This window comes from Pteropus medius, unplaced genomic scaffold (assembly GCF_902729225.1).
Source record: "Pteropus medius unplaced genomic scaffold, Ma_sr-lr_union100, whole genome shotgun sequence".
Taxonomy (NCBI): domain Eukaryota; kingdom Metazoa; phylum Chordata; class Mammalia; order Chiroptera; family Pteropodidae; genus Pteropus; species Pteropus medius.
This window is the reverse complement of record NW_024349800.1, coordinates 13,493,793-13,507,424: the sequence shown is the minus strand read 5'-3', so window position 1 is coordinate 13,507,424 and position 13,632 is coordinate 13,493,793. Positions and strand designations below refer to the sequence as shown.

General features: G+C 33.3%; 1 long non-coding RNA gene across 1 annotated transcript; it reads left to right on the top strand.

Moving 5' to 3' along the window:
• Window positions 1-11,661: 11,661 nt before the first annotated feature.
• LOC120622083 (uncharacterized) lies at window positions 11,662-12,590 on the top strand. Its single transcript, XR_005658418.1, has 2 exons — window positions 11,662-11,819; window positions 12,084-12,590. It is a non-coding gene; the product is annotated as an uncharacterized LOC120622083 (long non-coding RNA).
• The last annotated feature ends 1,042 nt before the right edge of the window (window positions 12,591-13,632 follow it).

The following is a 13,632-nucleotide window of genomic DNA, read 5'->3' as shown; positions in this document are numbered from 1 at the left end:
TATTTAAATAGATTCATATGGCAAGAAGTAAAGTATAGACGAGTTTTGAGCAAGGTAGAATAAATAAGTTAGTGAAGTGTTAAGGGCATGAAGTGCAATAAATTATTTGGAAAAAAACGTTTTTACACTCACAAAGTAGCACATTAATGCCGCAATTAAGTTCATACATGTTTAACTGTCCTAGCACATTTTTTGTTCACGGTTTGAGGCAATAAGTTTGCAGGTTTTTTCTTTTCTTTTTTTCTTACTAATGAGTTCTAAATATGAAAAGATTTGATTGCATATTCAAAGATTGTCTTTGTTATTTAATTTTTAAGAAATTATTTTATATTATTCCTGTCCTCCTGTCCTCAACATATTATTCAAAAATTAGCAAATTTATCTTTCAGCAGGATCAGGTCCATAGTTAAAAAACAGCCTCAGCAGACATTCTGTGCTAATACAACTGTGTTCAAATGAAAACACCATACCGAATGGCTGAGTCAAGGGCAGACAATTATACACATCCTGCAGCCAAAACAGTTGTCAATTTCCAAGACTTGATAAATGTGATCTTTGAAAATCAACTTGACCATGGGAAAAATGCTTCTGAGATTACTTTAATGCCACCAAATGATAACTGACCTCACATGCTAGAAATAGGCGAAAAAGCTGGGTCACCTGTAAATAAACTGTGGATCTGTTACATCTTTTTCATGAAATGGATTAAAGTTTAGGTGTACCACACTTGAGAAAGAGACTAAAGTAACCACTTCCAGAAAATAAAATATCACCTTGTTCAAATCACTCGAATGGCCTTAATTTGTTCTCTTTCTACTTTGCTCACGACTATGATTCAAGATAGTATTAAGGGAATTATAAACGTATAACTAATACAAGTATCTACAAAATTGATTAGAAGAATTTTCTGTTTTCAACACATAGTTTGAATGTTCCTTGATCAGGGAGTAATTTATAAAGTTGAAGAAGTGAGCATGGCTTTGTACATTCACCTTTCACTTTGTATCAAAACTGCCAGTGGTAATGATTATGTACTATTTGGAAACAGGCAACCATACTAACAAATTTGACAATGTGTACGTATGTATTCCACACCAAAACTGAATCAAATTTGACTCACTTGGTAAATAGAAAAAAAAAAACAGGAAGCAAAATTTGGTCAAACATTCCAAAGAATAAACTTTTTGTTGGACACTCAGCTTTTCTTATTTGTTCAGTTTTGGTTCTGGTTTTTGAGGTATAATTTTACACAGTTAAATATACAAACCTTTAGTGTGCAGCTCAAGCAATTTTTTAACTATATATACCCCAGTATTCTCCAGCCAGATCAAAATAGGGCCTATTTTCACCACCTCAGAAAAATCACATGCTTCTTCCCAGGCAAAGCTGTTCTCAGTTCTATAATGTAACTTGGCTTTTCATCATACTTTTCATTTGTTCCTTTGTTTGAGAAATATATATATGTATATAATTTACTGAAGAGGCCTTCATTCGATAATTAATTATAGCACAAATTCAGAGTGCTAATCGCTAGGAATACAAACATAAAAATGGTAATTGCCTTTGCCTTCAAGTTCTCTCAGTCTTTTCTATTTTAGAATTCCAATAAAGTATATTTTCAATATTTAAAGCATACCTTTTCAAGGTGCTCAACATTACTAATCATCAGGGAAACGCAAATCAAAACCACAATGCAATACCAGCTCGCACTTTTTAGAATGGATAGTACCAAAAAGACAAGAGATAATAAATGTCAGTGAGGATGTGGAGAAAACAGAATCCTCATGCACTGTTGTTGAGAATGTAAATTGTTTAGAATTATTTTCATGACCTCTGTTATTTTCAGTGTTACAAATATAATCTTCTATAGAATATTTTGATTGTATTTATTCTTTTAGTTTGGGTTCATACTTTTATTTCTCTCACCTTGAGTCGAATGCTTAATTAATTTATTTCCTTCCATTCTTGTCATATAAGATTATGTATTTGTTTCTGAGTAAAAATTTGGCACCATCCAGTCTTTTTCCAAATATGTTTATATTCATTATTTTTAACTCAGAAGATAACAATTTGAGTGAGTGGTGATTTGGAAATATTTCTTAATTTTTAAATATTTGGAAAGGATTTGATTGTGTTTTAAATTTTACTATTTATTTCTGATTTATTATCTTGTACTCAGAGAATGTGATTCATTCATTTTTTATGGCTTTTTGAATATACATATGAATGCACATATGATCAACTTTTGGAAATATTTTATGAACTCCGAAAAAGAACAATAGTTTATTTTATTTATTATATAATTATCAATTCTTCCTCATTAATTACATTATTCAGATTCTATATGCCCTAATTTGGGAGTAGGGAATAGGAAGAAGATTTTGAGGAGACTGAGAAACTAAGTCATTGTTTCTATCAATTTCACTTCTTATTTGTAAAGTTTCTTTACATTTATTTTTGTCCATTGTTATTCGGCAACATAAATTTCCATTTAATCTTATTAGTAATTTTGTCATGCAAAATATTGTTATCCCTGTTTTCTTTTTTGTTATATTTATCAATAAATTTTGACCATTGTTATTTTGTACTTCAACTGTATATCTTGGACACCTAATGAAGTTTTTAAATCATTTAGATTTACTGATATAACAAAATTGTTTAATCATTTTAAATCTTGTTAGTACATTCTCTTTATGTGTTCTTGTTGCATCTTAGATGTTTTGTTTTTATTCTATATGAATTATGCTTATTGTTACCTTCTCTAGGGTTTTTGTAGAAGATACATATTCAATGTTTTAATTCTTATTGTGATTATATTTCAGTGTAGAAGATACATAAATTTAAAAATATATACTTCTCTGATTACCAAAGTCAAGAATGATGTTAAGTTTGAGTCTAAATATATATGAGGAAGAAATTTATTCCTGGCTTCCTAGATTTGTTAATATAATTTAGAGTTTCAGAGTGAAGTTATTGTAATGAATTTGTTTTACATTTTATGGGTTTTCTATCCAAATTTATTTTTGACATTTATGTTGAGGGAAGGCTTCTTCTCCATTCCTGATGTTTCTTTTTCATGTAGACTCTCCTGGTCTCTCTCCACTCTTTACTCACATCTCCCTGAAAGAGAGTGGATTAAGCTAGTCTATTACAAAATAAAATTTTAAAAAATGGGCATGCTCAGCTCTGCTCCATGCTTTTCCATCTTGAGAGTCAACTTCCCCAGAGATTAAAAGCTCCCCTCTGCTCTTCATACCATAAGTTTCACTTGACATGGAGAGTCCTGCCCTAAAGTAGAGCTCCATGATGAGACAAGTAGTCTGTCCAGTTTTGAATTTTAGTAGCTGATCCCTTTGACTCTCACCCTAAGTTATTGTTATGGGTTGAATTGTGTACCCCTAAAAGATATTTTTAAGTCTTAACTCTTAGGATCTGTAAATATAACCTTACTTGGAAATAGGCTCTTTGCAGATACAATCAAGATGAGGTTGTCCAGAATCCAGTATAACTGGTGTTCGTAGAAGAGGAGAAGAGACACACAGGGAGAAGACAGCCATGTGATAATGGAGGTGGAGAATGGAGTGATGTGTCCATAAGCCAAGGAACTCCATAGGGTAGCAGCAAGCAGCAGAGGCTGGAAGAGGCAGGGAGTATTCTATCGTACAGGCTTCAGAGAGAGCTTGGACCTGCGGACCGACAGCATGACTTCAGAATTTCAGCCACTAGAACTATGACATAATAAATTCCTGTTATTTTAAGCCACTTAGTTTATGATACTGTATGACAGCAGCCTTAGGAAACTAATACTGTAATGCTCTCCAGTTTAATTTTTTTTTTTTCCAGGAATAAAGGTAATTTTAGCACTCCCCCTACTCTCTGTTTATCAGTTGGTTCAGAATTTAGGCAGGTCTCCTGAAAATCTCAATATCTTGTTATAGTGGCTGGAAATTTTGAAAACAGAAGAAAACCAGGAAAGATGTTTATCAGGCCAGTCCCCAAACTCAACTGAATCATCCTTGATGGCACCAACGAGAGCACAGGGAAAGAAAACACTAAAGGTTTATCCTACCATTGTAGAGAATGATATAGCAGAAAGAAATGTGATATGTGGCCTGCAGAATTCAAAAAGAACATCTTGAGACAGAAGTACTTTTCCTCATCAGGTTCCAGAGATGGAAGCTTTAGAAACATAACTTCAAGAATCAGCTGAGGGGACTATCAGGCTGAAACAAACACAGGAACTGAGGAGGCAAATTCACATTTTGCAAGAAGAGTGTCTCAAATGTCCTGGAAGAGCCAGTATACAGGCTCAGAGTCAGTAAACATGTAGGCCAAATTTAACCTCTTTCTGAAATATTTCACTCAACTAATTTTAAGTTTTAAGCTATAATTCCCCCAAATTAATATAATTATTTGACTCCCCTGGAAAGGCAAAGATAAAACCAAGATTTTCTTCTTAATTTGATACTTTGAACCTCTGGTCTGAGAACAGAGATGCTAGGAATGTTGTTTTAATTGGAATAACTGATTTGGGGTCTGTGGACTGTTAATTTTTATGCATTTATGTGAGGTCAGAGCTTTAATGATCTCATGGATTGTTAACTATCAAAATTCTTAAAAGGAAGGCATACATCAAAGCCTTGGCTTTGAATGGAATTAATTTCTGAGGTCCTAAAGAAATCCCATTAAACACCTATGAAAAGAGCCTCCTTTGTGACTGTGGGTGGAGCCGTACCCCTATCCAGGCAAAGAGGAAACTCTTTGGCTAGAATTGAGCAGAATATAAAATCAATAAGGACTTTGATTTCTTTGGATTTTAATTCACAAGTTAAAAAAGATCAATTTAATTTTTTTGGAGTTTTTTAATTTTGTGTATGGATTTTAACTAGCAAAGGGTACAATCTTCGAACTTTTGATTTCTCTATAGGAATTTGATCATAAGGGAGGATAATTATTCAAATATACATCATCTTCATATTGTTAGCATTGCATTTTTAAAATAACTTTAGGCCTCTACAATGCTGTCTGTATCCCCAAATTAATATAATTTGGAGGGGGGTAAATCCATATTTAGTATTTTTATTATTGTATATAATTAAAACCATGAAACATTATTATTCACAGCTGAACATCTTAATAGACTGTTTTTCGTTTTTCCCCCCTCTAGAGATAGTAATTGCTTTGTTTTCATTTTTTCGCTCTTTTTTGGTTTTCTTCTTACTTTGGCTAAGTTCATTTAATGTGTCAAGGACATTCCAGTGGACTTTCAGTACAGTTTTTCAGAAAGTCAATCACCTTGTAAACATCTTGGAGACTTCTATTCTTCTAGCTAGTCTGGTTACTATTCAGGTCTCTGCACAGCTGTCCTACTGGAAATCTCCCACTATTTTTCAGTCTCTCTCCTGTGCTGCATCTCCTGTTACCTGAGTCTTTTTCTTCTTCTTCATTTACTTTCTCGTTTTGGTAGAATATATCTTCCAGTAGCTTACTGAGAACACATGTATAAAACAGAGCATTTAAAATTGTTTTTCAATCCTCAACTTTAATTGATAGTTTGGCTACAAAAAAAAAATTCTAGCATGGAAATTATTTTCCTTCATAATTCTGAAGACAATGTTCCATTATCTTTAAGCTTCCAGTATTGCTATTAAGAAATCTGAAATCACTCTGACTTCTGATCTTTCATATGATACTTTTTCTCCCTTGAAGCTTACATGCCTTTCTCTTTTTTTCCCAGTGTCCTAAAATATTGCAATGTTATATGTTGGTATGAATATATTTTCATCCAGTGATAGAAACTCTTGATTGGGAAAATCAGCATTGTAGGAAATTTTCTTGAATAATATCATTGATGATTGTATCTTCTCTGATTTTTCTGTTTTCTGTGTCTATAATTTGTACTATTCAAATATTGGGTCTTATGGGATAGTCCTGTGATTTCTCTTATGCTTGCTTTTCTATTTTCTAAATTTTTGTCTTTCTGCTCTAATTTCCAGGATATTAACTCAAGTTTATTTTCTAATACTTACATTGAGATTTTCATTTCTACTAACATAACATTAACATCTAATAACTCATTTTGTTCTCTGAATGTTCCATTTCTATTTTCTGATTATTGTTTCATGGATGCATTTACCTCCTTTATCCTTCTAAGGATATAAATGCTATATATATTTTTTTATTAAGTTTTTTTCCTCATAAACAATCTCTATTTTTTTCTATTTGTCTGGTCTTTTTTTTTTTCACGTCAGAAGGATTTCTTCAATATGTGGTAATCTTTGATTGTCTGCTCATGATTAAGAAGTACTTAAAGCCTTTTTCAAAGTTCTGAGCGTATGAATAGGATTTATTAACTTTGAACTGGCTATGTTATTTTTCAAAAAAGATAGAAGCCCATTATACAGTGATTGGGGAAAAAGAAGAAGAAAAAGAAGAAGCTCATTATTAGAAGATGCAGAATATACTTTAGCTATACTGTTAGGTAAAAAAAAATAGTAAGGGCACAGAAAAAAAGTGTCTGTAGAATGCCAGCATTTGTATAAAAGGTGAGGAGACAGAGATGGGATAGAGACTTTGCTCCATAAACACTTTTGTACATTTTATATATTCATTATATATCTTATTTATTTAAGAAATAAATGATTATTTTAGATGTTGCAAGACTTTCTAGGTGTGGTGCTCCTTCAATGACTTCATATAGAATACTGTAAAAGTTTTTTATTTTTATATCTATATTTATTTTAGCTGAGAAAACATTTCTTCCATCATATCTTTTATTATTAGTTTCTCTTCAAATTATTCTAATCCTCCCAAAAATAAGAGGAATATAAGTTAAATATTAATCATCTTCTCGTCATCACTTCATCTCTATCTTTTTCCTCCCTGAGTTTGTTCTACTTTATCTTACATATGACCTTTTCGTTTTCATCCATTGTTTTTTCTTGTTGTTTCAGTCAGTTCTTTTATGAAATTTTTGCACCCAACACAAAATTGTATATGGGAAGAAAAATAACTGAGCTTATTGGTGAAAAACATGACAGCTGTAACCTGCCCAGCAAGAATGAGACATTACTACGACCTTTAAAGGCTTGGAGCCAGCTAATGTTCAGCACATGGCAGAACAGCCAATAGACAAATGTTGAGCTGACTGAGCGGGGCTTATGTTCAACAGTAAAATGAGACAGCAGCCAAAATGTAATGAAGAACCAGAATAGCAGTTCCTGCTCACTCTCTCTCCTGTCCACTGATGCACCTAGGGTACCTCTCAGGAAACATACACAGTCGAAGAGGGGAACAGGAGAGGATGCAAGAGGAAAATACAGGGCTTCTGCTAACTTAGACATGTGGAGACTCTACGACTATAATTATATTCCAAGCTGATATATGGATAACATAATTTTGAAGTTTTAAGAAAGTTTTCCATAATATTTAGTCTAATTCCCTTCTGCTGCTAGATAAACATATTCGATGGCTAATTTATTTTTCTTTTATTTCATGAAGTGATCATAATACACACTTCTAAAAGTATGACCCTTACATCACTGTATTAACATTTGAATTAGTGTCATGACCAGTGATACCCAGATGCTTTGTTTGGTCCATTTTACAAAATAAACAAGCACAAGTAAATGGCTTTTGTCAGGGACCACACTCTCTACCCCAACCACACTCCCCACTGCCCTCGGTGTTACACTGAGCCTGATCCACACACTTTGTGCTGTCTGCTGGCCCCTGGAGTTTTGAGTTTGCTAACTCTGCTTAAGTTTTCAGTCATTTCACATGCATTGTCTCCTTTGTTCTTCACAACAATTCCATAGGAGGGTTATATCGGATACTATCATTCTTCTTTTTCAGACCAGGAAATATGGCTTGCTAAAAGTCACCACACAATTAGTAAATGGTAAACCTAGAGTCGAGTTTTTTGTTTGTTTGTTTGTTTGTTTTTTGTTTTGTTTTGTTTCGTTTTACCATAAAACACTGCTTTCCTAAACAGATGCAGAGTAAATGTTCTTGGTTGCTTTAAGTTTTCATACATAGTTGTTAGAATATTAAAGGCATAATAAATGATTGAGCAATTGAGAGAGAAAAAGAGCATTATTATGATTTCTCACTTAATGTTTCCAAAGAAGAGAAATCACATGCTGTGAATAATTTGTGATGTCCTAAACAGTCACATCAAGAGAACTATAAAAATGATGTATTGATATCTTAATTACTCAGGCATGTGTTCTTTGTGGACAGATTCCCAGTTCTAGCCAACTACCTTTGCTTATCTTTAATTGCCAAGTACAGTTGCCTATATTTACAGTAAGGCAGATGGAAAAGACAAGATCAGGGCTGAAATCAAGGAAGACACTGAAAAATCTTTTGAAATTTTGAGGGCTGAGTTACCACTCAAAAGGCCACTCCCCAAAACTCTTTAGCTTTTTGAGCTCAGAATCATAGTAAATGGCTGTTCTTTATCATCACCAAATGAAGACAAAACTGCTCCCTTCCTTGAGATGACTTAACTCTTTGAAACTAAAGATCATTCAAGAGCCTGCAAAATTCTTTTTATAAAATATTAGTGCTTCGAAACACGTATCCTCTGTGAAACAATGAGCAATTTAGCTTAAAAAATTGGGGTCTAAAGTATTGGCATAGCAAGAATGGATGAGAGGAAGGTGTTGAAGCAGTGCGTGCTGATAGGGAGAAGTCACTGATCACTGCCGTTGTTTAGAAATGCTGGAGTGTAGTCATAATGAAAGCAGACTGACATTTAGTTGGCTTTATATTGTTTTTACGTTTTCCACAGTTATTGCAAACCCTTATTGCCTGTGAACCACTTCCACCCACCCACCCACCCACCCCTACATATCCAACTGCAAAGAGATGCTGCACCTTGATTAAATTCTAGACACTCTTATCAACACTTTGTGTTCTCAATAATAATGATAACAAAAGCCAATGAAAATACAGATCTTATAGAACTTATAATAATAAAGGTTTAATTTTATTTTATTTCGTTTTATTGAGATGTAATAGACTTTTATTTTAAAATCAGTGAACTGTGTCACCTAAATGAGCTTTTGAGAAAAAGGTAAAATATTCTGATCCTTTAAATGAAAATTTATAATTATTAAAATATTTCTATATTGGAGTCTATGAGGTGGAAGAGTCAAAAAACATGTAGTCCTGACATTTAAGAGACTTTATAATGCTGCTTTAATGAGAGAGAAGGCACATTATAAAAGAGGTTTACTATATCACAAAAAGAGAGGATTTAGACATTTGAGACAACCTGAAAGTTTCCTGAAAAGACACCAATATGATTATTATTTATCACTAATGCAATTAAGTTTAAATCATTTCCATTTCTGTTACTTAAACTAGGTGTGTATATAGGTAGAAAAAAAGAAAGAAAGAAAAAAGATACCGAGCATGTGCATAAAAATTGACCTTATTAGTCGGTATATGGATATAATGAAATAGAGGAAATTTCTTAAAGAAAGTAGCAGTTAAATCTATTGAATCAGTATTGCAAATAAATTAAAATGGACACTTTTTTCTGAATCAAATTTCTAGTCATGAAATGAAACAAATACTAGTACTCAAACACAAGCATACCTATTATCAAAATTGTACAAAAAGTTTGAATCTAAAGATTAAGCAAGATATTTCTCCATACAAACTTATCTTTATAACTGTACTACTCTTTCAAAAAGCATTTATAAAAATATGGCTATTTAAACAATATGGAAACTACATACACTATCTTAGCAGAGTTTACACTTTATACCAGGTTAGAAATTCTTGTCATACTTAGAGATGTGGAAAGAGTTGCCTTTAAAAACTTGACTTTGTGCTCCGTGAATAACCGAAGCAACAACCAGCAAACAAAATCAGTGGAGGATATTCACCTTTCAGGGGCCAAACATGTGCAGACCTAAACAAAGAGAGAAGCTTCCCTCGGATGGAAGGAGAATTTGGCCTCCCTGGGAAATCTTATGGCCTGTCTCAGCATTGTTAATTGCAGGGTTTGCTGTAGTTTAATGTAAGTGTTTTTAGTTCTTTATGAGTCTCATAGTTGCCTATTGCAATGATTTTTAGGGTGGGGTGGGCACAAAGTAGCTTTATAGCAATAAAGGACTGTCTTGTTGAAATCTGCTCGTTCTTTACTTGTTTTTTACAGCTCTCTAACACTGACTCAAATTTACAAGCATTCACTTAGACCTCTCTTAAACCTGTTCGGGAAAAGATTACAATGTCGAATGCAGACATTGTAAACTATGTGTAATACACACCTCTGCTGGTAGCATTTTTGTGTTTCTCACAGAGTTGGAAGCATCACGTTTCTATCATGGGAAAGGAAACACACTTAAATGTGCTAAAAATTCCTCAGGTATTTATAAAATAAACTTGGGGAAAGGCTATGGTATGTGACTTCTAAATAGTACTAGGATATATGTTGGAATTTGAGTACACTTTTTCCAAAAATAGTTTTTGCCATTTGTGAAGGAAAAAATAGAAATAAGATGTATCCTAGATCATTTTAATAATTAATTCTCCAGATCATTATATAGAAAAGCCAAAAATATATACTCCTAACTTCAGAAAAGATCACATTTAAATCATTCAAGATAGTATGAATTCTCTTCTAGACACATTAACTGAGCATCTAATATACATAGGTACTAAGCTAGATGCCATAAAGCAGTACTTTTCAAACTGCAGCTGAATATCTAACAGCAGAATAGTAAGAATTACCTCCATGGAATTAGAGAGAACGACCCACTGCCTCAGATAGGATAGGGAGGTTGTGCTGCAGTAACAAACATCGTCGACATTGCTTAAAATCGAAAGATTTTCTTCTACTCCTACCTCACTCATGCTCATCACAAGCTGGCTGGGGCTGACTAATGAAGTGTGATGTTTGCATGAATGCTTGGAATCAAAAGATCTAAAAGGATACAGCTAAGCTGAGACGTACTAGCAGCCACAATTCCAGCTGTAGGGTCCCAGGTTGAAAACAAGATTTCTTGTCATATTTAGCCCACACAGGAGACTAACCACTTTCCCACCCTAGTAATGTGTGTATGAGTATAATGTATGTGAGGTCTCCTCTTCCAGATAATAAGCCTTTTTGAAGGCTGAGCTAGTCATCAATATATAGTATTTTAAGCAATGAGACAAGATATAGTTACCTTAGTGTCTCTTTCCTCTTTTCTTCCAATAACCTCCCTCCCCAGTGTCTAGTACAGAGCTTTGCACATGATCAGCACTAAATAACTATCTACCAAGAGTATTAAAATGTAAAAAGCAGAATCTTCTGGAATACTCACAATCAAATGTATTTATCAGAAAAAGAAATCACACAGATGTTTTCATAAGAAGCAGAGCCCAAATTAGTCATTCATGATTTCTGCTGATCATATTAGAATCACCTCGACTTAAAAAATAACACACACACTTAAAATATCGCTGGCTTTTTCCCATATAAGCAATATTTAAACATGAAGCAAGCTTGGAAGGGGAATAAAAGCCTTTAGCTGCAGGTGATTCTTTATCACAAACCATTTCCTTTATCTGAGTAGTCCTACTGGCATTCCCTGGGAATTAACCTTTGCTGCTGCTTGTTACCTGATGCGTTGCATGAATAAAAAGTATGTATGACAAAGCTTCCTGTCGTCACTCAGCCCAAAGGAAACGTGAGCACACAGAACCCTCTGATTCAACAAACGGGAGGTTCTGGGTCACCATTCTACTACCAAGAGACACACTACCTGACTCAGAAAACTCATGCTTATTTCAGGAAAAAGAAGGAAGTCGGCACCAAATAAGTAAGGCCTCTCTTACGTTAATCATTCTCTCTTTAAATTTAAATTTGTTCATATTTGAGTCACTACCCTGTGATAATGGTGTGGATTTCAGAGCCTTTGGGATCTTTATAAGAAAAATACCTTGTAAATATGAATGCTAATAAAGCAAAGCACAGGAACATCGGAGCAGTTGAAAGGATTGTTCGTTTCCCGAGTTTAATCTTTTCCATGTGATCAGGTCAACCTTTGCAACCAGGGTAATATCCTCTCTTCCTGTTCCTCTAGTCTTTTGTGGAGTGTGTAAAGAAGATGGAGATGAAGACAACACAAAGAACAAGAGGAATTGAAAGAGGAAGGAGAAGGAGGAAGAAAAGAATGTTTATTGACATTAACACAGACTGTTAATTACACAAAATGTTGTTGACAGTAATACCCACCATGGGGGCCAACACCAGAAGATACACATATGTTGAAAAAAGATCAACATCTATTGCAAAACTTAATAGTTTAAAAGAACTATGCCCAAAGACAATAGTTTTACATGTAGCTACAGAAAGTACATGTACATATCATTGTATGCGGCATAACTTTTCATTTAGATCAAATAACTCTTCTTGTAAATTTATTCTCCCCATTTTTATTCTAAGCTTTCTTCTACATGTGTGAAAAGTGAAGTGATGGCCATCAGTGTGTTGATTTCGCTAGCAGAACTTTCCAAATATTAAAATGATGTCTATTTTATGTCAGTAATATTAGATGCTTTAAATAAAAAATCAATTAGGTTCATTCCAATAATGGTTCAGTTATTTCCCTTGTTTCATAGACTACTATAAAGTTTTTAGAGGTTCATTCCGTAAATGTTGAAATATTTAACAACATTATGAATACTATTATAAATACACTTAAATTCAACAGTGAAGATAAAATTTTTGTGTACGTGGTGATAATACGAAAACAAATGTAGTAGAGCACAGTGTTCTTATTAAGCACAGAATTCCTTCTAAATGAAGGAACTTCAGGGCAGATATGTTCTAGGGATTTGTTCTTGTGCTCCCATAGTTTATAATGGCATATAAAAGGCTGTGATAATATACTTATCATAATAGAAATATTTTCTATTTACACAAAGTAACTGAACTACTAAATAATGAATATAAAACGTTATTTCAGCATAGCAGTAAATTCTCTCTTTGCTGCTTGATATCAGTTGGAGTTTAGAAGTGTCTTTTTGAACTATTACTTTGCAAATCACCTAAAGTATCCTACAATGGTAATGTGCTTTCCTGTAAACAAGTCCTCAAAATTTTGGTTGTATTTTGTTTAGAATCAGTTGGATGGCTTTAATCAAAGCAGTCAATATATCAAGCACGAAGAAACCCTTCAAATTCTGAGGCTTTCTACAAGTGGCAGTGATTGGAAATAAAGCTTGCTAATATGAAGGCACTGAAATCAACCCCTGCAAAGGCAAAAAGGAACTGAACTTATCAAGTGATGAGAGCTCACTCTTTATACAAGATCTGATTGTGAAATTCTGTAATTGTGTTTTGGAATATCTTAATTTGTGGGGAGCATACTTTGATAGAGCTCCTTTTATTATTGGAAAAAAATCATATTTTATAAGGAAGTAAAAAAAATTGAGAAGGCTTATGATTTTATAGCATTAAAATTTGTATAATAATCAAAAAAATTGTAAGTGAAGATAAGTATATTAGAGTTTTGTCTTACAAAAACTATTTTAAAAGAAAAATGCATTAAATGAAGGAGAAAAGCCAAACTAAAAAGAAATTGAGCTCAGATATTTAAAGTCTTTTGTCCCTCCTCAAAAAAAAAAAAA